Source organism: Amyelois transitella, chromosome 17, assembly GCF_032362555.1.
Source record: "Amyelois transitella isolate CPQ chromosome 17, ilAmyTran1.1, whole genome shotgun sequence".
In the NCBI taxonomy this organism is placed as follows: Eukaryota; Metazoa; Arthropoda; class Insecta; order Lepidoptera; family Pyralidae; genus Amyelois; species Amyelois transitella.
The window spans coordinates 8,016,774-8,040,664 of NC_083520.1; the positions used below are offsets into that span (position 1 = coordinate 8,016,774).

General features: G+C 35.4%; 1 non-coding gene across 1 annotated transcript; it reads left to right on the forward strand.

The window, feature by feature from the left end:
* Window positions 1-529: 529 nt before the first annotated feature.
* Trnay-gua (transfer RNA tyrosine (anticodon GUA)) lies at window positions 530-601 on the forward strand. Its single transcript has one exon. It is a non-coding gene; the product is annotated as a tRNA-Tyr (tRNA).
* Window positions 602-23,891: the final 23,290 nt, after the last annotated feature.

Sequence of the window (23,891 nt, forward strand, 5' to 3'; positions counted from 1 at the left end):
TTTACTGACAAACATTAATACGTTACGAAGAATTCCAAGTAATGTTTGGTGAGGATATGCAATAGTTATAAAGGTCATAAGGTATATGCAAATACCAACATACATTATCAAAAGCAATTCATATCGGGGCCCTTGTTCAACAGCTGTTCAGATAAGGCCTTTCTTTCACTAAGCGACAATAATTTTATTGAATTCATAATTCTATGGCGACTTATCTGAAATATTATATGAAATCTTTGGCATTTCAAATTTGTTTTTATTGCTCTTTCGTTGCCTCTTCACCACTCTGGAGAAGAGCTTATCATGATAGACAAATAAGCTATTAACGTAAATGTACAGGATTCCTCACGATGTTTTCACTCACCGTAAGGAAATCAGTTGACGATCAAACAAATATAATTTCATTACTACATTTGTAAAATTAATATTTGGCAATAATCTTTTAATTAAAAAATTACAATAGGTAATCTTATTAATTATCTTTTAGGACTGAATATTATGTTCGCTTTTAAAATAATAGATACAGACGGCCTCTGTGGCGCAGCGGTAGCGCCCTTGTCTGTAACACTAGAGGTCCCGGGTTCGAATCCTGGCCAGGGCATCATGATGAGAAACGTACTTTTTCTAATTGGCCTGGGTCTTGGTTTATCTGTATATATAAGTATTTATATTAAAATATTATATCGTTGGGTTAGTATCTCGTTATACAAGTTTCGAAATTATTTCGAGGCTAAATCACTCTGTGTAATTTGTGTTTTTTGTGGTCGAGTGAGATGTGAGCCTTAGGTCCTACCTACTTACCTATATAGGTAGCTAGTGCCGAAGCTCCATATCGAGAGAATGGCGCAAGTGGACCTTTTAACCGACTGCGCTAAAGGGGGTAATGTATGTGCGATGGTATCTCTTATCGAACGCCTTAGACCATATCGGCTGGAGGCGGGCACAGTTTATGAAAAGCTATTCATAGTGGTGTCCTACAATTTCATAGGTATGTTTCGTTTCACATTTTTGATTAATTTTGTTGCTGTTTGATTTTTGACCTTAATAACAGGTACACGTACATAACTTACCTTTGCCTGTCTTTATTTATATTTTCTACACAATAAAAAATGGAATAGCATATCTATGTATATAATTTTCAATTATTCACTAGCAAAATATTTTGAAAGATTGTTTTTAAATGTTCAAGAATACCTACATATATTCGTACATTTAAAAACGATCCTTTTTATTTTCAGCCAGTATAGATACTCTGGATTATATTTGAAATTATATTAAAAAAATTTTGATAGAAAATAAATTGTATGTACGGTCGCGTTCATAATTGCAGTCATAGTTCGCAAAACTTTATAGCTTGCACCGCTGCTACCACTCACACATTCACACAAATAACACAATAAACAACAAGCGGTGAAACGTTGGGTAACGCGCCATCAAGAAGAGGGTAGTGTAAAAAGTCGACCGCGCAGCGGCCGTCGTCCGCTAATAATCAACACAGCGACAGCCACACAGCGGAGATCCATGGTGAAACAGTACGAAAATAATGGCTTCATACCGACCAGAATATTTGCGAAACAGTTCGACACATTAGTGGTTACTGTTCGTCGAGTTTGCATCGTGAGGGACTACACCACAGACAGCCAGCAAAAAAGCCGTATTTATCCGAAATAAATAAGCAAAGACGTTTAGAATTTGCTGGGCAGTATTTGGATTTTGCCTGGAAAGAAGCGATATTTACGGACGAAAAGTTCGTTTATGTCATCACTACACGGTAGGCTTCATTTATGGCGAAGAAATGCAACTCGGTATGAAGAAATAAATATTGTGCCAAATATGGAGTCTGGACACATATCTGTAAATATGTGGGGCTGGATGAGTGCTGCTGGACCTGGGGAACAGGTGTGGATAGCAGGACGCGCTACAGCTGCTCATTATGTGCAAGTGCTGGAAGAAACCATGTTACCAACTGTGCGGTATATTTATCCGATTGATGATATGCCAACAATATCATTTGTGCCCTGTGCATCGAGTCCATATAGTGCGTGAAAGGTTCTGCCAGTTTATATTAAAACTACTAATTACTTAGATAGTATTTAAGGACAGCTTCAATATCTTTTCTTTATGAAAACGAATAATTAAGCTGTAACCTTAATAACAGGAGATAAGTAGATGATACAATTAGTGTAATATGCTGTATGTATAGCTTTATATAATCATCAATATGTAAACAAAACTATAGGTAAACTGTTTCAATAAAATTTACTAATTTTAATTATTGAATGTTTTATTTTCTCCCTCTTGTTTAATATTTCTTGCTGATTTCCGTGTTTGAAGACAACTTTCCGTGTTTGTAATTCTTAGATATCAGTTAGTTAGTCAGTCAGTTACTTAGTTCAAATGGCACCTTGAAACATTAAAAATTGTCAGTAACACATTTTTTTTTTTAATAGGAAAAAAAATTCCTTGAATAACTTCGAAATCCAAGTAACGCTAGTAACTAGAACAAGCGAGTGTGAGCAAGCGAGATTATCTAATATATCTTAGATCTCACTTGCTCACACAAGTAATAAAATTGCTACCCAATAACTTTCAAAGGAACCACTACCTACGTTAGGGTCGTGTGCAGATAAACTTTCAACCTTATTGAAATGTCATAAGTCTGGCAGTCGCAGGCTTCCATCTATAGGCAAATCTTATGCAAATAATGAGAGACGACGATATCTCGATCGACAATTATCGGGCCCAGTTCGGCCATCGTTGATTACCGTCTCTTTCTGTTTTGTTATGTTATATGTCATAGAATAATAAACTGTTTTTCTTAGTAATCATTGGTTTTAAAGACCGTATTCATTTGATGAAATATTTATTCTTTTTAAATATGCATGTGTGTGTGTATCTATTGGAACCACAGTGCACGCTATTTTAACCCGTAAGAATTTTAAAACTATGACTGCAGATATGAACGCGATCGTACCTACATATCCGTAGATACTATCGAATTTTAATTCTAATTCTGTTAATTTTTGATTAAATCGTTTCTTTACCTTCAATATAACTTGCGTGCTGTTACGAGATGGCAAAACAAGCGGTTCTCAATATATATTTTTTTAATCTTAAGAACATATATATACTGATAATTTTTTATGAATTTTGTTCGGCTATGAATACTGCCGATCGCGTATAGCACAGACGTGGGTTGTAATTCTCGGACGAGAGTGAGAATTGTAGCCTCCAGACACTTACGCAACAAGTACAGAGGGTGCAGTGGTTATTGTCTTGTACTATGTGCACGCCCACTCGATTTCCTTCATGTTAGTAAGTACTGTGTGTTTCGTAAGTTGAGAAACATTGAATTCAGGTAAAACAATCATTAAGTAATTCTTGGTTTTCAATTAACATATTTTTCTAATAATGGATGCCAGTCTTTTGAGTTTACTAGCTAATGTTAATAAATATTCTTCTTAGACCTCCTGGCTATATTCCTGGTGAAATTTTCACCACTTTGGAGAAGAGCTTCTGGTACGTCCTGACCATGGATCTTAGATTGGGTGAGTCAGGTCTGACCTTAGTAACCTTTACAGGGAAACCTTACCTATACTGGATCACAGTTACACATTCAGTTGCATGTGTAGGTTTCCTCACGATGTTTTACTTACCCTTACTGTAAGGGCAATTAAAGAAATAGATTGTGATTATAGGATATTAATAATTCAGGTTAATAATTCTAGGACTGTTTATAATTCTGTGGTGATTTCTTAGTGCAAGCAGGATTTGTTTTTTGTAAATAAATGTATAAAATGTGCACCGAGCATAATATAATGCGCATGTTTCACAAGTAGCCATCATCAAAAATACATTTATGAACATGTAATATTATCTGTTATTCAAAATAGATTGCGGTCTTCTAAACAATACATTAGATATTATGCGTGGGAACGCATTTATCAAATACGTGTGTAAAAACCCATGACAAACTGTATGGACATTCTGATGTTTATCATATCTCTAATATATATTTAATTAGACACGGTCACGTAAAATATGATCATAATATTCGTAACGATTCGCCGAAGTGTCACAGAGCAACGGTGAGTTTGCGTTGCTTCAGATGACGCGTGTGAAGGAACTCGCCCGTGACAAGATTGGGATTGGTCGCCAAAAGTCGTCTGCTTTTTTTCAAGGTTACAAGGTACTTCTAAACGAAAGAGAATAAGCCTTTTCCAAGATTTGTCAAAGTTCAATCTTTCTAAATCTAAAGTCCTCAAGCTTTTGTCATTCGGGATCAAGCTATCAACATGTCTGAGAGAATAGAGTTTTAAGGTTCGGTTTATTTAGAGTACGTAAAGAGACATACAAACAAAGAAACACATAAACAAATTTACTTTCGCATTTATAATATTAATTAGGATAAATCGTCTCAGAAACAAAAACAAGGAATATGATCTTTAAATTATAATCATACACCACTTTGTAAAGTAATAGCCACTGATACAAAGCATCAGTTTATCAGGAAATACCCAGTCTAATCTTGAACACGACATGAGAGTTCCCATATAAAGAATTATATTCCAACCGCATAAGAATTTATCTTAAACCATGACTAATTGAGTACCGACGACACACGGGAAAAAATCTACGCCCGGCCACCGAACTCATCAATCCAGCTCAATTTATTACCCAGCCAAGCGTAGGAGTCAACTAAAAACTAAATAATACCACAAGCAGTCTATCGGATGAAAATTTCCGCGTTATACTTAAGATTAAAGGCATTGTTGCCTCAGGTAGGTAGGATCGCTTATTAGAATTTACTCGGAGCACTTACGCGTTTGATGTAGGACTATTTTTTAGTCTATCATCGGGTTTATTAAAGGAGGAAATATGGTTGCAGCGTTATGACTTGCTTGTTAGTGTTTGGCTGGAGGCTGTTAGAAAATAGGATAATTTCGCTGCGTAATTCGAGCTGTCGCCGCATCAGCCTCTGGTGACGACGCGGGTATGCTTACGCGTCCAGGATAATGGCCAGCATCCAAAGTAATAGTCAAGGTTTTACGGTAGCGAGCGGTAATAGGTGGGTATGGCTGGGCGGGGCTGTTACGAAATAGCACAGGTATAAATTAAAAAGTCTAAAGATATATACTTCTTCTGCCTCCTGGTTTTTATTTTCGGTTGAATCCTAACCACTCTGGAGCCTGGGATATACCTTGGACCATGGGTCCTGGATAGGGTGAGTCAGGTTTTTACAAGAAGCGACTCCCGTCTGACCTCCGCAACCTTTGCAGGGAAACGTAACCCGTATTGGACCGTCATGGTTACACATCCAGTTGCTTGAAGGGGAAGTTTTCACGACGAAGTTTTTGGAATATTTTATTTTCTTCCATTTTTGAATTTACACCAAACTATCTTTTAAAACTAAGAAGTCGAATTATTTTACTATATTTTTGAATTTACACCATCTATCTTTGTAAACTTAAGAGTGGAATTGTATTACTATATTTTTTTTTATTTCATATTTTCGTTCCCTTTTTGAATTTATTAAAAATCGTTTGATGAAACATAAAGTAATAAATATAATATCTTTCTACTAATTAGGTATTTTATATCCAGAACTAGAATTCTAGAGTGGGGACATACGAGCCTCCGTTTTGAGCTTCTAAAATCTAAACACTGCAATTGGCCGCCAGTTTGACAACTTGATGTATGATACTATTAGTAACGGTATAATAGAATCAATAAGATTCAGTCTATAAGCAGTTGATTTACTTGTAATCATTGCAGAAGTATGGATCGTCTTTCGGTTATAATAGAACGCGCATTTGTTAGACGAAAGTTTAAGACAAATACGTCGAAATGGAACAAATTGTTGAATATTTCAATTATTAATATTGGACTATGGGATAAGCTTATTAACTTGGGATTCCTCTTATAGGCGATGGGCTAGCATCCAGTCACTATTCGAATCTGATTTTCCGTCAAAAAATCATACAGCTGAACGTGGCCTCCAGTCTCTTCAAGACTATTGGCTCTGTCTACCCCTGTAGGCATATAGACGTGACTATATGTATGTATGCAAGTCAATCTCTTTGTCACCTTTTACAACATTCATTAAAAGCCCTTTGCACACTCTTCCTATAACTAGAACTCTATACCTGTAATATTTGATGTAAATTTGACTGGTTCTAGTCATTTGTTATCATGGACTGTTGTTGATAAGCGGATGATGGCTTTGTTATTATATTATCTGGTTTTGACGTTCTGTGATTTGAGAGTGTCTGTTGAATTGATTTCTAAGTGTCGCAATTATCAGTATATCATAGTGAATGTCATCGTAAGAATAGTTGTATCGTGTCGTATAGATAAATTTTACTGTCTTTGATTGGTCAGGTCAAAAGTACTCTAAACTAACAAGATCGCAAGAAAATAATGAATGTTGCGTTTGAGGTAAAACGTTGCAGGTAAAAGAGATAATTTTAAAGATCATAACAACATCGACCATTATTAGGACTATTTTTTTAAATTTTAAGAGGGCAAAAGTTAAGTTATAGACGTATAGCGAGTTACTTACTTAGCGCTTTAGTGGGGATCCCGGGCTGTGAAAACAGACGTGATGCATAAATTATTGATGCTGGTATTTAGAATATAAATAAAGGATTAATTATGTCGCACTAGTCTACTTCTATTTTCCGATCTGGTCGTTTGGTTTATGTAGCATGTGTAACCCTATGTATGTAACCCTTAAGGACGCGCTACATGAAATACTGATGCTTAATTTTTGCATTGGTTAGAGCATTAATTTAATATTTATAAGGTTTTTTTACTGTGTGCACTAAAAAATTAATAATTAATTTATTAAGAATAAATATTAAGGAATTCCAGTTAAAATAAAAATATATTTTTTTGCATTAATTGAGAGAAATGATTTTATTGGAGCATAAAATAATATTTTCTTTTTATTCCTACGTAAACCTAATATGAAATATCACTAAATAATACATATTATATCATTATACTGCTAACACGTCATAGTGCTGACACCGCACTTCGGCCAATCGATTGTCAAATACTCGATATAAAATCGAGTTGGAATATTTGCATGGTATCGGATTACGTAATCGTCTGGGGGTCGATCGGTCGATACTGTTGCTCAGGTGTCAATTTCAATAAGACCGTTGAACTGTAAATATCATTTGGAGGTGTTTAGACGTATTTTATACAAGTTTCATTTATTTTAATTTTAGAATGCACAATATATTTTTTTTAATTTTATCAGAATCATGTTCCAAAATGGGTTGCTGAAGTCAGGTGGGAGCCGCTTCGTGTAAGAACCAGACTCACACAATCCTGGATCATGGTCAAAGGCATACGCGCATCCCGTTCTCCTCTCCAGAGAGGTCAGGGATGTTACCGGAAATTACGCCAGGACGAAGAAGACAAACATCAGAGCATTGGCGGTTGAGTGGCTTCACATGAATCGTGAGGAGAAGAATTTATTAAAAGGAAGAAGGCAAGAGTGAATAGGCATTATTTATCCTTGCTTGTATCACCTAAGACCTCATCTTTCTTACCACTAGGCAGTGTATTTTAACACTCAAATTATTATTAAATTATTAATCTTATATTTAAAATACTCGTGTCACAATGTTCGTTCCAACAAATGTAATGTGATAGTGAATAAAGCTTTTGTCTGTTAATCTTTCTATATTCAAAGCTATGTTAGAATCATCTTGCCACTCGCAAGCAAATCGGACAATACGATTTCGCCTTCTCGATTTAAACTCGATTTCATTTCTAAACTTTCGATTTTTAATCGCTTCATTATTACAGACATCAATCGACAATCGATCATGATATAACGAGGTGTAATTTAGTCAAATAAAGAGTTAGAGATCTGATTCGACTATTTACATGGTTAATTTACTTAACTGCTAACACAGTATTAACGTTCTCATATAATGTAATGTAACTGCTTAGTTAAGGCGATGGTCTACCTTATTATAAATTTCACTTTCATTTTCGTAACAACTTTTTTTTTGATTTGATGATGTGAGGTTTGACGTAATGAATGTCTGAATGTAATAATACATACGTTGAGCCCTCCAATATATGAGACAAATTACTTAGATTGAGTAAGCCACGAAGCAAATTCGAGATTTTTAACCAGTATTTTAACTTTGTTTTTAGAATACTATGTAGATTTTCATCTTGATTTAAGAACCTTATGTAAAAACTACCCAGTTTACTTGATAAGTGATGTATTTATATCTAGTACTGAAAACAGTTTTTATAACCTCTTTAACATTATTATAATTCTAGGTAACATCAGTAGATACGCCTACTTTCTCCCTTAAAAAATATTGTAATATGTAAACTATAAGAACTATAAGGACTCATATACATTTTTAAAATTACTTCCAATAGATCTTCGCCTTAATCCATGCGGCTATACTTATTACGAGTGTAGTCATTACGCCTCAGGAATGTCCAACGTATGTAACTATACCCTTTGCACGAAACTGTGTCATGACTTTAACTAGTCACTTTTGGTTTCAACTGACACAAGTACCAATAAATTTTATCGCGGTTAATAGCGGTGTAAACTGGGGTTTACGTCTTTGGATATATGGAGCGGATTTCGTCAGATAAGATAGAAATAAATAAATAATAAATAAATAAATACATACGGGACAAATTACACAGATTGAGTTAGCCTCGAAGTAAGTTCGAAACTTGTGTTACAAGATACTAACTCAACGATTCTATATTTTATAATAAATACTTAGATAGATAAACATCCAAGACCCAGACCAAACACAGAAAGTTCGTTTCTCATCATGCCGTGACCGGGATTCGAACCCGGGACCTCCGATGTCACAGACGCGTATTACCGCTGCGCCACAGAGGCCGTCAAATGTCAAATGTTAATACCATGTGGTTCCTGAATTTTACCATACTGGCGGAAGTAAGAGGCCGACCACCATAAATGATATCCGAATACACGGAGGCCATGATTGAATGAGAGGGGAGAGGCCTACCTCAAAGGCTAGGTAAAAAAGTTCTAAATGATAAAATGGTTCTTGTCATTTAGGACTTGCTTTAAAATTGGTAAATAGTTCCAACACTGGAACCACTGAATGGATCCAGCAAGGATGCAACCTGGGCAATCGCCAAATTTTAACAAGATCGAGACGATCAAACTTTTGATCATATAAGTAGCAAGTGTAATCTTATCTATTGGGACCTTAATCCAGCGATCTTTACCACGTCTAGTTGTCTGAAGATGTAAGTTTCTTTATGACATGTTTTATCATTTTCTCACAGTAAATTTCAAACTTGACGCAACTTAATCACATTTATTGATTTATTGATACTAACAGACATACATGTTCGCAGTAAAATTGGAAGCTCCATACCATATACCACTACGGATACATTAACCACTCATACACTACTCTCAGTTCCTCAGTTCTATTTCAAATCCGCCTTAAGCGAGCTATCAGCGATCTTAAATCACACAACATAAGACACGGCACCTTAATTGTAGCCAGCAGCAAAATCGATGACATATCTTATCAAAACTCGATTCTAACGGTACCGAGACATCCCTGTCAATATGTCATTGTGACTTGCAAATCGAGTTCTTGAGAAAATTGCTCTAATAAACGTATGTTTATTAAGTGTATGCAAAGGGAACATCCCTGAGGACATGGAATCGATTATTATAATCGATTAGTTATGTATCGATCGTGTACCGGTCGTTTAGTGGAGTTTACGCGGTAAGCGGTTAGGGGGTAATTCGCCCTGTTTGCAAACTGATATAAATCTGAGTAGGTTATTATGGTATCTAAATAAGGATGTATAACTAATTTATTTGTGTTCATAATGAATATTAATCTTCGTTCTTTTTTATCATAGCCTACTAATTTTACTTACCTTTAATTTTTGTTCATATTATTAAGTAGCTTTTTATCGCAGCTTTGTCTGTGTTACCGGAAGTCCCGGGTTTGAATCCCGGCCAGGGCATGATGAGAAACGAACTTTCTCTGATTGGCCTGGGTGTTCGATGTTTATCTTTATAAGTATTTATTATAAAATATATTATCGTTGAGTTAGTATCTTGTATCACAAGTCTTGAGCTTAATTCGAGGCTTACTCAGTCTGTATTATTTGTCCCGTATATATTGATTTATTATTTAAATATTTTGCACTATAGGTACACATACAACTTTGTTTACAAGAGGACTGCTTTAAATAAAGTCACATATATCATTTTTGTAGATACTCATTGATACAATTATCACACGCTTAATAAGCACGCAACCGTCGATGTACAGTTAACTTAGAAAATTGTAATTTTTTCAAACAATTTAATATGCATTGCTCGCTCTACAAGATTTATCCCTGATCTAATACCCAATAATTTACAAAACGTCACATTTTAAAATTATATCGCAACGGGTAACCGGTATACGAGTATGATCATATCGATGCGTCGGCAATTACAGGTTGAATCGGTAAAGATTTATTCGATAATCGCCGATCTAGGATCTTTTCACATAGGTTGCGGAACACGGGAGTCATGTGTAGTAATTATTAGTTCGAGCGGCGATACTTCAAACGGTGGGCGATTCTGAAACGGAACGGATTAAACGTTATTTATTTCTTTAGTTTGATTTTTTTCGCAATTTATAAGCCAAATAGCAAACGTGAAATGGACGGGTGAGGTGTGGATGAAGTACCTATTAAGTAAAAATATTTGAGTTGAGAATTTTGAAAAGTTTTGAGTAGAATGAACGAAAGAATGAGTTTGATAGGCATTGCTTTCAGGAAGGTTTCAATCAAACTTAACTTTTTTTAAAGTCCATATTGTCAATTGCAGCTAAACCTGCATTGTTCCACAAAAAAATTAAATTAAATCATGCAGTTCCTTTTATATTTTTTTAATCTTATCCATTACTTGGAAAAATAATACGTCAAGTCGAGTTATCTTACTTCTTGCTACGAGATTATTTTATTTTATTATTTGCAATAAACTAAATAGCAACTAAGCAATATTTTTATAAATACCAATAAATAGAATAACTCAACAATTCGATAAACATTCAATAAAAATTCAATTACACACGCAAGTTGCCAAACGCCTGCGGCCATTTTGATTTATATCGTCAAAACAATATGGCAGACCTTTGCAGAATTTACCTCTTGTAATATTTTAACATAAGATGTAAGATTGTATATATCTATTAGAATGTCTTATAAGACACTGGCAATAATATTGTTTGTACATTTGTCTTTTTTTCTAACTAAATATTGAGTAGTCTTTTTTTAACAACTATTACCAAAAGTAATTTTAATCTGTAGTCTGTAATCGGTTATGTCTGTTATTAACAAAATTACACATAATAAATATCTACGCATACAAAACATTGATGTTACTAACTTCACAACATCTGAATCCAAACAAAAGTGTTTAAAATTGGAGCTGATTAATCTAACGAAACTGTCTTGTCCAGCCAATACATGTCTTACATCTTACAAACCCTCTACATGTAATTAGATGTTAGTGTATGTCTTATCATTGATTACATACAATCACAGACTCATACACTTGCTACTTGTCGGTTCAAATTCCTAAGCTTGCGCAACTGGTTGCCTTGTAGTTACGAGATTTCATAAAATTTGCTTCGGTTTGTTGTTTAGAAACATTTTTCGTGCATTAGGTGCGGTGCGTGGTAAATTTTGGGTGGTGATAACTTAAGTAGGTTTCTCGGTGGTTCAACAGTCGTAAGAGACTAAAGGATAACAAAAAACAATTTTAAAATAAACTTAAGGCTGGCCTACAAGCTTATACTGTCATTTACAAATGATTTATTAGATTTCGATAATATTTGAGAATACATATATCTATATACTTACATACCACGTGTATGTAAGTATATAGATATATGTATTCTTCTTCATTCCTTACGGGGCAGACAGAGCCGATAGTCTCACAAAGAGTGACAGGCCAGAGATTCAAATAGTAACAGGTTGCTAGCCCATCACCTAAAGGAAGAATCCCAAGTTTATTAACCTATCCCTTACACGCCTTGACGGAGTGTAGGACCACTCCTTCAAGGTGAGTAGTTCTAGGTGCCAAGACATACATACATCTATTGTTAGAAATAGATCCTATTGGTTAACATAGTTTTGCCCCTACGAGAAAGAGGCATGGTAAAGTATGTATAATTAGTTTAAGTATTTAAAGAAGTAAGTAGAAGTTACAAATTGACCTATTGCAATAAAACGTGACTTAAAAATATTAATTCGGCCTTAAGTCTCAACATTTAACGCGTTTCATATTTAACGCAATATTTAACGGTAGTGTAAATAATTACACCCAAAACGTGCTTGGTGACATTTCATAATTAAATCCATGCCTTCACTTCATAATTCTTGGCAAGAACTGTACTACAGTTTTTACAGAAAGCATTTTTTATATAGGATATACATTTTTACTTGAATCAGTTGATTTCTGATACGGTTGGAATGAGAAAAGTCAGTAAGTATATTTAGGCACTTATTTAATTTTACTTGTAAAATATTCTGCAACTGGTAGTAGATAGATGGATACTCTGCAAAGATTGCGGAGGTCAGACGAGAGTCGCTTCGTGTAAAAATCTGACTCACCTGATCCAGGATTCTTGGTCAAGGGTATTCTCCGTGCTTCTCTCCAGAGTGGTGAAGATGCAACCGGGACTTAGACCAGGAGGAAGATAATATTTTTATAATATTTTTTTTATTTATGTAGATCTACTATTAAATACTACTGTTTACTACTATCTAAAGAGAAAATTTGTACAAGGGCACTACTTATCTACGAGTGTGTAGAAAATAACACAAGATATAATGTTACAGAGGACTTGTTGAGAATATAATTATAAGTAGGGAAAATAACAATTCGTGAATTCAAACTAATAGATACACATAACGAAAATATTGATACCATAAATCATTAAAAATTACGAACTTCTAAAAAAAGATAGAATTGTGCTTAAAAGAATTTTCGTTTAAACTAATTTAGTTTAAGCGTAATTGCCAGCTATGGAATACCTTTAGCACTGAGAATTCTACTAATGTACTTAGTTCTTAATAATGTTCAGAGAATCCTAACCTATGCTCTAATTAGTGGTGTCGAAATGGAGTGCATTAGAAATAATAGCGTGCCCTACGTGGAACAAATGTATAGGGTTACTATATACCAAATAATAGGTTTCTTTCGCAAAGACAAACGTTATCTTCCTGGCTTTAGTTTCGGAGGCATCCTCACCTCTCTGGTGTAACCCGGGGTATGCTTTTGCCCATGGATCCTTGATTGGGTGAGTCAGTTTTTTACACGAAGCGACTCCCATCTGACCTCCGCAACCATTGCAGGTAAACCTAACCCGTATTGGATTCATGGTTACATATCCAGTTGCCTGAAAGTGCAGGTTTGCTTACAATGTTTTCCTTCACTGTAAGAGCATCGGTTAGTATTCAAACTAATGTACATAACTTTAAAAATCACTAGTACCTACACGGTTGAGGTGAGATTTGAACCTTTCTGCGATTCGACCATCGACGCTCTGAACTTTATAAATACAAGGAAAGACAAACGTTATAAATACAAGAAAATATTTAGCAAATTTCACAAGAGAGTTGTTTCAGAAGCTTAAACTTATATGGGATGAGTAGAAACGTCTAAAGATTAAGAATCCAAAAATCTAAAGACAGGTGGCAGATAAAAACGTAGTGTAGGAAGCGACGCCCGTGATTTCGTTAGAATTCCAAGACCTTGCGCGACCTAATCCACGTCAAATCAACATACTAACATTAGGGTAGAAATTCTTATACCGAAATTCAACAGAAAACAGCAATGGATTGATCCTCACTTATAGAATGCATTCTAGGAGCCAGGAACTATGCGGTATAAAGTAATTAATTTGCTAATAAAAGCGTCCAATTTCGCCAGCCCTAACACTAAAGAGGCACGCACTGCTTTCTCTACGTAACCGTGCGAAGCGGGTCTTTCTCGGTAGTAATCTGTACTGGATTATTGGAAACATATTGAACAATAACAGAACGGTAGTCGGACACGACTGCCTCTATCCAATGCTCCGTATCTTGTGATGTAGATTTTTTGGAAATGACACCTCTGCAAAAGCATACATACATACATATATATGGACACGTCTAAAAACCTCTGTCTACCCAGAGCCAATAGTCTTGAAAAGACTGAATGGCCATGTTCGGCTATTTGCCTTAATGATAGAATTGAGATTGATAAAAAAGAATCCCAAGTTCAAAAGCCTATCCCTTAGTCGCCTTTTACGATCGATCGATCCATGGAAAGAGATGGAGTAGACCTATTCTTTTTTGTATTGGTGCCGGAAACCACACGGCTCTGCAAAAACGTTGGAAGAATATACATATTATGTATGTAAAAGAAGTGTGCTTGGCGGTTCATGTCACTAGCTTTTTGTTGTCATATAGTTTAAGTGTTAACCGGTTAACCATTTTTTATATTGCCTTTATAATAGTTACAAATGTTTTTTTTAAATATGGTTAATAGTTATTTTTTTGTTATTGTCATTATGATTATAAATTAACGTAAAGTGTACAAAAGTTTGTATCAAAGATAATCTTATCTAGCTCAACTATTTCTTTGTAAATATTATTTCCAATTGATCGTGAGACGTGACGCTCGTGGAAGTGAAACCTCTTTTGTAATGAGTGATTATGAGTAACGATTCTCGATTTTTTGTTCAAAAATTCGAATATCGATTGCGAAATTCTTGCATTCGACTTAATTCGTTTGAATTTGAGGGAGGCGTATTGAAAAATTGGTTGCTTCGGATGTTATTAGGTTTTTCTTAAAATAACAAACCAAGACAATAACGTTTCCTTTTCCCTCAGGTACGAGTATGTATTAAACGGTTACATCATTGCGTTAAAAATTAGTGTTTGTCCCTCTTGCGTCCATAACCTTAGAATAAATTAATAAAGCGCCAAATAAAAAAAAGAGCTTATTTTCTCTTTATTCCTATTTTAAACTTCAGTAAAGAGACCTATGGCCGCGATTCTAGATTAAGAAAATCAAGTTCTGACATGAAGTTACTTCCGTCTGACCTCCACAACTTTTATATTGGATCATTGTTAAATCTAGTTGCCTGAATGCGCAGGTTATCTAAAGATATTTCTCTAACTCAAAAAGTGTCACCGGTAAATGGCCGATGTATCATACATTCATACATATGATCACGTCTATATCCCTAGCGGGGTAGACAGAGCCACCAGTCTTGAAAAGACTGATAGGCCTCGCTCAGCTGTTTGGCTTAGTGATAGAATTGATATTCAAATAGTGACAGGTTGCTAGCCCATCGCCTAAAAGAGGAATCCCAAGCCATGCCTTTTAGGACATCCGTGGGAAAGAGATGGAGTGGTCTTATTCTTCTTTTGTAATGGTGCCGGGAACCACACGGCACGATGTATCATTTGGACCTAATGCATTAGACTATTTTATTCACGTCCCTCAAACATTCGACCACCGCACATGTAAGATCAGTTTTACAATGTGGACGATAAATGATGAATAAGACATCACATTGAAGCGATTTGTCAGTTCCAGGTTCCAGTTTGACGAACGTTGGACAAGAAACAAGATGGGAGTGTTGATAGCGATCAACTTATTTATGAATCTTTTGATACGGCTTATTATGTGTACCGAGTGTTTTATGTCCAGACCTAATATGGCCTAATATGCCGTGTGGTTTCCGGCACCAATACAAAAGAATAGGACCACTCCATCTCTTTCCCATGGATGTCGTAAAAGGCGACTAAGGGATAGGCTTACAAACTTGGGATTATTTTCTAGGCGATGGGCTAGCAACCTGTAACTATTTGTTACTTAATTCTATCATTAAGCCAAATAGCTGAATGTGGCCTATCAGTCTTTTCAAGACTGTTGGCTCTGTCTACCCCACAAGGGATATAGACGTGACCATATGTATGTATGTATGTACCTAATATGGTACTCGAAGTTGTTTCTTGTCATTTAGTCCGTAACATATTTAATTTGATATATCTGTTATTATTTTAGTCGAAATTGATAAAGTTTTACTTATTTATTTACTTTTTTTATACGAGTATGTACATCCGACTTCAAATATACTTACATGAAATTGTCCATAAAAAAACATTGTTGTTATCTCTAGAAGCTGCATCTTAAACATAGTTAACAATATTTCCGACCGAGATACCATGCGTTTAGTTATTGCATACTTAATAACTTCCATGTAGGTAAATTATAACTTTAGTTAATTGCGTTTTGCTTTCATCTAACCACATGAGTTAAATCCTGCATGCAATGAGTCGAAAGCAGGAATCGTTTACACATAACCCGAGATTTTATTATGCAACCGGTTTCCAACATACAATAACATATAATCAAGTTTATGCGTACATATGTATCTGTGTATGTATGTAATGATAGTATGGTGATTTAGGGCGGTTTAAGGAGATTGGCGTATAGAAATAACTTAGCCTTTACCTCGTCCTCGTGAATATAGCGCCATCTCCAAAAAGCGGCGAATTTAACGCCATCTTCAAAAAAGTTAGAAATTAGCGCCACCTTCAAAAAGCAACGAATTAAAATCAAAGAATAAAGGTTTTTCGCAAATCCCACGCGAACTATAGTTTTTACCGAGATGAAAGGTACCCAAGTATTTCAAGAATATTACATACATACATACCTATAATCACGTCTATATACCTTACGGGGTAGAAAGAACCAACAGTCTCGAAAGGACTGATAAGCCGCGTTCAGCTGTTTGGCTTGATGATAGAGTGGAGATTCAAATTGTGACTGGTTCCTAGCCTATCGCCTACAAGAAGAATCCCATGTTCCCTTAATCGCCTTTTACGACATCCACGAGAAAGAGAGGGAGTGGTCCTATTCTTTTCCTTTTGGTGCCGGGAACCACACGGCAGTTTTATAGGTCAGAAGGAATTAATAAGTTATTTCTCTTGTTTTCATGTTGTCGCCACATAAGGATTTTTTAGACTGTTTTCAGGCCACGTGAATTTGAGCCACTTAAAATTTAAAAATCTGTTATAAATCTGGACTAGTTAAGGAGTTTGTTCCCCTTGCTGTCCTCTCATGTCTTGACACAGTTCTCTCTATAATTGTGGCAATTTACCGCGGTCTGAGTCGACACGTCAAAATATCGACATGTCGCAACCTTGGCTGATTAAGCCGTTCACATACTTACATGGAGGTATACGCCAGGAATTGACTTCTTAAGTACATATATACGGGACAAATTATACAGATTGAGTTAGCATTTAAAATGAGTTCAAAACTTGTGTTAAAATCTCAACGATACTATTATAATGAATACTTATATAGATAAACAAACCAGTGCCGTGTGGTTCCCGGCACCAATGAAAAAAAGAATAGGACCACTCCATCTCTTTCCCATGGATGTCGTAAAAGGCGACTAAGGGATAGGCTTACAAAATTGGGATTCTTTTTTTTTAGGCGATGGGCTAGCAACCTGTCACTATTTGAATCTCAATTCTATCATAAGGCCAAATAGCTGAACGTGGCCATTCAGTCTTTTCAAGACTGTTGGCTCTGTCTACCCCGCAAGGGATATAGACGTGACAATATGTATAAATAACCCAGGCCAATTGAAAACAGTTCTTTCACATCATGCCCATGCCGGGATTTGAACCCAGGACCTCTGGTGTCAGAACGTACTACCGCTGCGCACAGAGGCTGCCTATGGAAGCTATGATTAATAATTGTAAATTATTAAGCAACTTATTATGCTAACTGTAAGACACTCTTGTAAGCGTAATTTATACAATGTAATTTCGCTTCCTATTGGTGCATTTCAATTTTTGAATATTTTGCTAAAGATCTTCCATACGGTTTAAGCAATAATTAAGTTAATATTCAAAATTACAAAACATATATCTTAAGTATTCTTGTCTATATCAAATTAAGGACGTCCTCGCAGTGGGTCAGGTCAAGAGTACCCGAAACCGCCGAGCTTGCATGAAGAGAGTTATGAATACGGATGAAGCGAAGGAAGTCTGCAGAGATCGTGGCAAGTGGAAAGGTGTAGTCTTTGCCTACCTCTCCGGGAAACAGGCATGATTTTATGTACGTATATCTTAAGTACTACAAACGTACTGTGCCATCTCTATAATATTTGTAGCTCAGTGGTGTAATCAGCCGATTATGCCAATACCGCTCATGGTGGCGAGCGCTCTAGGCTGTATGTTATTAGGGCTATTCTATATTTCATGTCTAATATTTGTGATGTGTGTCATAACGGACACGCAACAGTTCCTTTACATACATATTATCACGTAACTTGTAAGGGGACGACAGAGTTTTAAAAATATTTGAATGCCTGGATTTCCTTTTTGGTACTTGGTCGCGGTGGGATTTGAACCTATATCTTGGACCGTCTATGCTTTTAAATAATCACACTACCGACGCTTCTTTAACCCTCTTATTTCTCCTAGTGTTAATCTCGGTTATGTTCTCACCTTTCTGGAGAAGTGCCCAGGGTGCGCCTTTGACCATGATCCAGGATTGGGTGAGTCAGGTTTTTACGCAAGGCGACTACTACAAAAGTAGTGGTTATGTTCTCTTTGGCGACTACCATCTCATCTCCGCAACCTTTGCAGGGGAACCTAACTCTTAATCATAGTTACACATCCAGTTAGCTGAATGTGCAAGTTTCTTCACGATTCGTCCCTCACCGTAGATATTTTATAATTAGTGAGAAACAAAAACATTAATGACAGCAGCCAATTTTAACAAAATAAATAAAATCCGTTAGATCTGTTACACAATTAAAAATAATATTAACCAGTTATTTTCAACAAATTCGTCTGGCCGTTGTTCATTGACCGTCCAACGCTGTCACCTTTCCAAGAAAAAGTGAAACAGCCGAGCAAACGAATTTCAACTTTGTTCACTTTGAATACGATTCATGTTTAACGAATTAGTAATTTGGCTGGTGGAACCCGTGAAGGAAATTGTCTTTTTATTTGTTGGCATTTTGAAAGTTGCATACGGAACGGATACACTACATTTTAGCATTGTTATTGTGATTAGACTGTACACTTTACCTCTACTATTTGTTCAAATTGTATTAGTCAAATTGTTGTCAAAATGCCCGCAGTTTAATGGACTAATTGTAAACTTAAACTTATATTGAAAGTTATATTCATAAATAGCAGGTTGCTTACTTATGGCTTTTGAGCAAATAAGACGATCTCATTTTATTTCTCTCTCATCAAAACCTTTATCAATTCAGGTTATCATTAGCAAGGATTGTTGTTCCGTTGAAACCAGCTCATATTCGTACGTTCTAGTTCTTTTATTTACCGTAAGGAAAATCCACTGTATTCAAAATTTGGGAATAGGCTAAAGTATTTGGTATTTGTACTAGTCTAGTACTTTATTACTTAGAAAATTCATAGATATTGGAATATTTATAATTTGTGCAGGGACTTATGTTGTCAATTCAGCCCCATTTTTTCCGAAGTTAGCACAGTGGTTTTTTTGACCGAATAACATTATCCGAGAAACTTTTTATTTGTTCGTTTTTAGGAGTCCTAAAAAGAAGATGTTAGGAACAGTCGTGTTCATCAGAATTTATGGAAACAGACTTTTAGGGAACAGGTTGCGGATAACAGTTCGGTAATCATCTGCCTACTACTACTACTATCCGCATTATAGGAATATAAATATATAGCAGTTATTTTTTTCTTAAAATTACATTCTAATAACTTTCGGCTTTCTTTCGAGAACCAGTGGTAGCTCCCATCACGGATGGTGCGTAACGCGGTGGCTGGCTGGAAGCTCATTTCATGCTCCATTGTGGCATCTTGTGAAAGCCATCGTCCGACTTTTTCTACCAAATAATTACCCATATTCTTTCTATTTTTCTGTCCATTAGGTTTACAGCTAATGCATAGACTTTTGATTTTAGAAATCTGTTTCCGCGTCATCTTCAGCGTGAATTAGTTCTGAACGAACGGCTGTATTCCTATTGGTTACTAAGTTGAGCGTCAGTGAACAAGTAGTTATAGTATACGAATCGTAAATGAGAGGGTCACGTATTCGAATCATATTGCAGATCAATTAATCAATCTTTACGATTAAGGAAAAATCGAACTAAAATCGAAAACTATGGTAAAGTATCCAAAGTTTGTGGACAGACAGACAGACGTGGCGAAAATATGAGGATTTCTAGTGAACTACGGAACCATAAAAATCATAAATAATTATTGTCAAATCGTCATGCTATGCTTTCTAATTGACGCGATAGACTTCCAAGAAATTACTTGTTAACACCGGAATCTAGATTTATTGGTACGAAAATAAAGAATAAAAAAAAACGTAAAAGCATCTTTTTTAAACGAACTGACGTTTAATTGAAAAGCTAATTTTCTGTGATGTAACTATTTGGTAACAGAGAGGGTGATTTTTATTTGATATCCTAAAATTAGGAAATCTTATTCGATTTGAAACGTGCCTTCAAATGTGCACAGGTTTAAATTCTACCTTGGTCATGAACCATCAACACTTTGTCAAATTACTTGTACGTACGTACATTACTCAGAAAATTATGCTTTCACAGGGAAACATCGAGAACATCCTCTTCATTCACCTGTTCATTCAGGCAACTGAATGTGTGAAGTACATGTATGTTTATTTTATATGGAGTATACTTATGTTTGTAATAAACAATAATATAATAATATGCTAGTGTATTAAGTTACCCATTATTATTATATTTATATTATTATTTTACAGTTATCGCACTACCCGTAGGTACATCCTTTTCAGTTTGGTCCAAAGATTCGACTGGCAGAGAATGCCTTGTGGCATTAAGTCCACCTGTTGTACATTTAATGTGCATAAAGTTACACACACATTTGTTTATTTAAATAAATAAATAAATGTGTGTGTAACTATGATCCAATTTAGGTGAAGTTCTCCTGGTTGTGGAGGTTGGGCAGGAGTCGCTTAATGCCAAACTAAAAGTAACCACACATGGGATAATAGTTATAGGTGAACCCCGGGCTCCACTTAAGTGAAGTAAAGAAGGTAGCTACCGGGCCTGTAGTCAGTTTAACTTAAACTTACTTTAAACTTAGTTTGTTAAACTAAACTAAATACGAGTATATCCACAGTTACTACTTAGAATATTTTTTTGAACTTGAAAGATTTTCCAGAGTAATATATCCAATTTTAACATTATTCAACTACTTATTCAATCATAAACTTAAATTACAAGCATTGTATGGTTTTTAACAATCGATAGATCACAATAAGATATTTCTTCAATACTCGACTTTTCATTAAATTATGAAGCGTACAAAAATGTCAGTGCGCCCAAAAAGACCGAATTCCACGGCTTGGGAACAAAATATCGAAATCCTGTCCCGTGACGGAACCACTCAAGTGTAAACAGTGTGTTAAATATAAAGAACCTTTTAAAAAAGTTTTGACATCATTCCACGTAGATCAACGGCTACCGATGAAAAAAAAAACGGTGAACCGGCCAGCGTTCTCAATGCAACTCATTTTATGAATGAAATAAGATTTTTTTCATGGTACCGCGTCAAATACGTGATTTCCTTCCCTTGGCCGTCTGAGGCGTGCATTCATTTTCTGTGCGTTCTAAATTTAAACACGCCTTATATCTTATTTTTTCTGCTATTTCAAATTCAACCTTATAACTTTTCAGCCTGTGGTTCATTATAGTTTTTAATGAGTGTTTTAAGTGCGCGTAGTTGTTTCTTTGAGGTGTTACGTCCAACTTTGTAGGTGCGACTGCATCCGAGTAAGACTGCAATATTAGACGCTTGAAGGACACAGATGTGGTCTGAGTAACGAGATTTTACTTCTAAAGAGTGGTTTGCAGTATGATTAAGGATTCTAAAGGGATTTATCGGAACTGTATGCGATTCGGAAAAGGAATTTGTGAAAATCTGTCGGGTAAGGTTTTATGTGAGATTTTTGTATCCTTGTTTTGGTTTCTTTTTATAAAAATGATGCTGTATAATTTAATTTGGATTAAAGTCCTATATAGTATTCGTTCTAAAATAGACATCAGCTGATGCATGAAATCTTCCGTGGAAGTGTGGAAATGAAGACATCATCAAATAGATAGTAAAGACAACGATGAGAAATGAGCTAGCAATCTGTCACTATCTCCAAATCTTTATCTTAATATAATATTATAAATTCGAAAGTGAATTTGTATGTTTGTTTATGTGCTATCAACTAAATCAATATTCTTGAAACTTCGTGTCGGGATATATTAAGAGGAGATGGACAAAGGGTTTCATCCCGGTAAAAACTATAATTCCCGTGAATTTGCGAAAAACCTGTTTTAATTTTAGGTGGCACTAAATTTGCGCGGACGAAGTTGCGGACGAACTTGCAAATAAATGCCTTAAATACCACATGACTTACCTTTACCTATAACAAAAAAGCAAAAAAACTATCTGATATTGCATGCACGAAACGTACACACAGCAAATCAAACAAAAAGATAAACAAAAAACTAGTTTTACATAAACGGTTAAACTTTCGAATAACGTAATCGAGATCACGACTCGATCCTTTGTGGATCGATACGATCCATCGATCTCGAATGCGCGTCGCGGCGTGCGTGCGCGCATGTATTAGGTACTTGAATACTTGACCGGCGCCCGGTTGCACAAACATATCATTAAGTAAACTGTCTTCTTGATGTAAAGTTAACCCTTTACAGGACAGAATACTGAACTCAAATTACACAGGGTGACACTCCGGTTTTTCATACAAAAAATCACCACGTCTATAGCAGTACTTATTAAAATGACTACTAAAATATCAATATACGTCTGTAGCTACGGGCATACCCGCTGTACGGATACAACCGGACTGTTATTATAAATAGAAACTTAAACCAACAAGACGGTTAGTTAGCCTCAAAAGGGTCTGTTTCAGTATTTTCTGATGTATCAAATAAACTATCATCGTCGGTATCTTCCGGGGTCGACACATCCTCCAACAGTTTTTTGATTATTCTCTTCGTCTTTATTCATCTATGACAAAAAGTGAACTTGAGCAAATCACACAAATTGAGCTAGCCCCAAAGTAAGTTCGAGATTTGTGTAATGGCATTAGTATCAATACTATATTTTATAACAACATATGTACATATGAATCTTATAAGAATGAGTAAAATACTTACGATTTCTGTCACAAATTTTTGCGACACTGACTTGATGTTTCAAAGAATGTTCTAGGCGAACTAAACGGCTATTGCCGTGGTGTCACTATATCAACTACTTTTTTGTGGTTCTACACGATGTAAATATGTATGTATTTTAGTTCTTAGATTTGACAGTAACAATGTTTGAATAACTTGTAGATAGACAGTAAATCTTGTTCTTTACAATGATAGTATGAACGTAGCACGGTGCCCACCGTAGCGCTCTTTACGCCATCTTTTAAAGCGACTGCGGTGCCCGGGCTGTCAACCTTCTAAGTTTTTAGCACACTGCTATAACCGTACTGTCCTGTAAAGTGTTAAAGAAGATATTAGTCAAACTTATATGAAAAAACAAAAAAGACTACATTAAATGAAATAAAGATAAATTATGACCACTTAAATTGTTTTGATTTTATCTCTCTAGAGAGATTCTCGATTCTCTTTTAGAAGGTATTTTTTATCAACTATTTACAAAATTTAACTGACAAATCGGATGAAGAAGAATATCATAATAACGTGAAAGGCGATAAAAATATAATTTACACGTTTAAACTTACTTTCACAGAAAGTTAAAGAAATGAA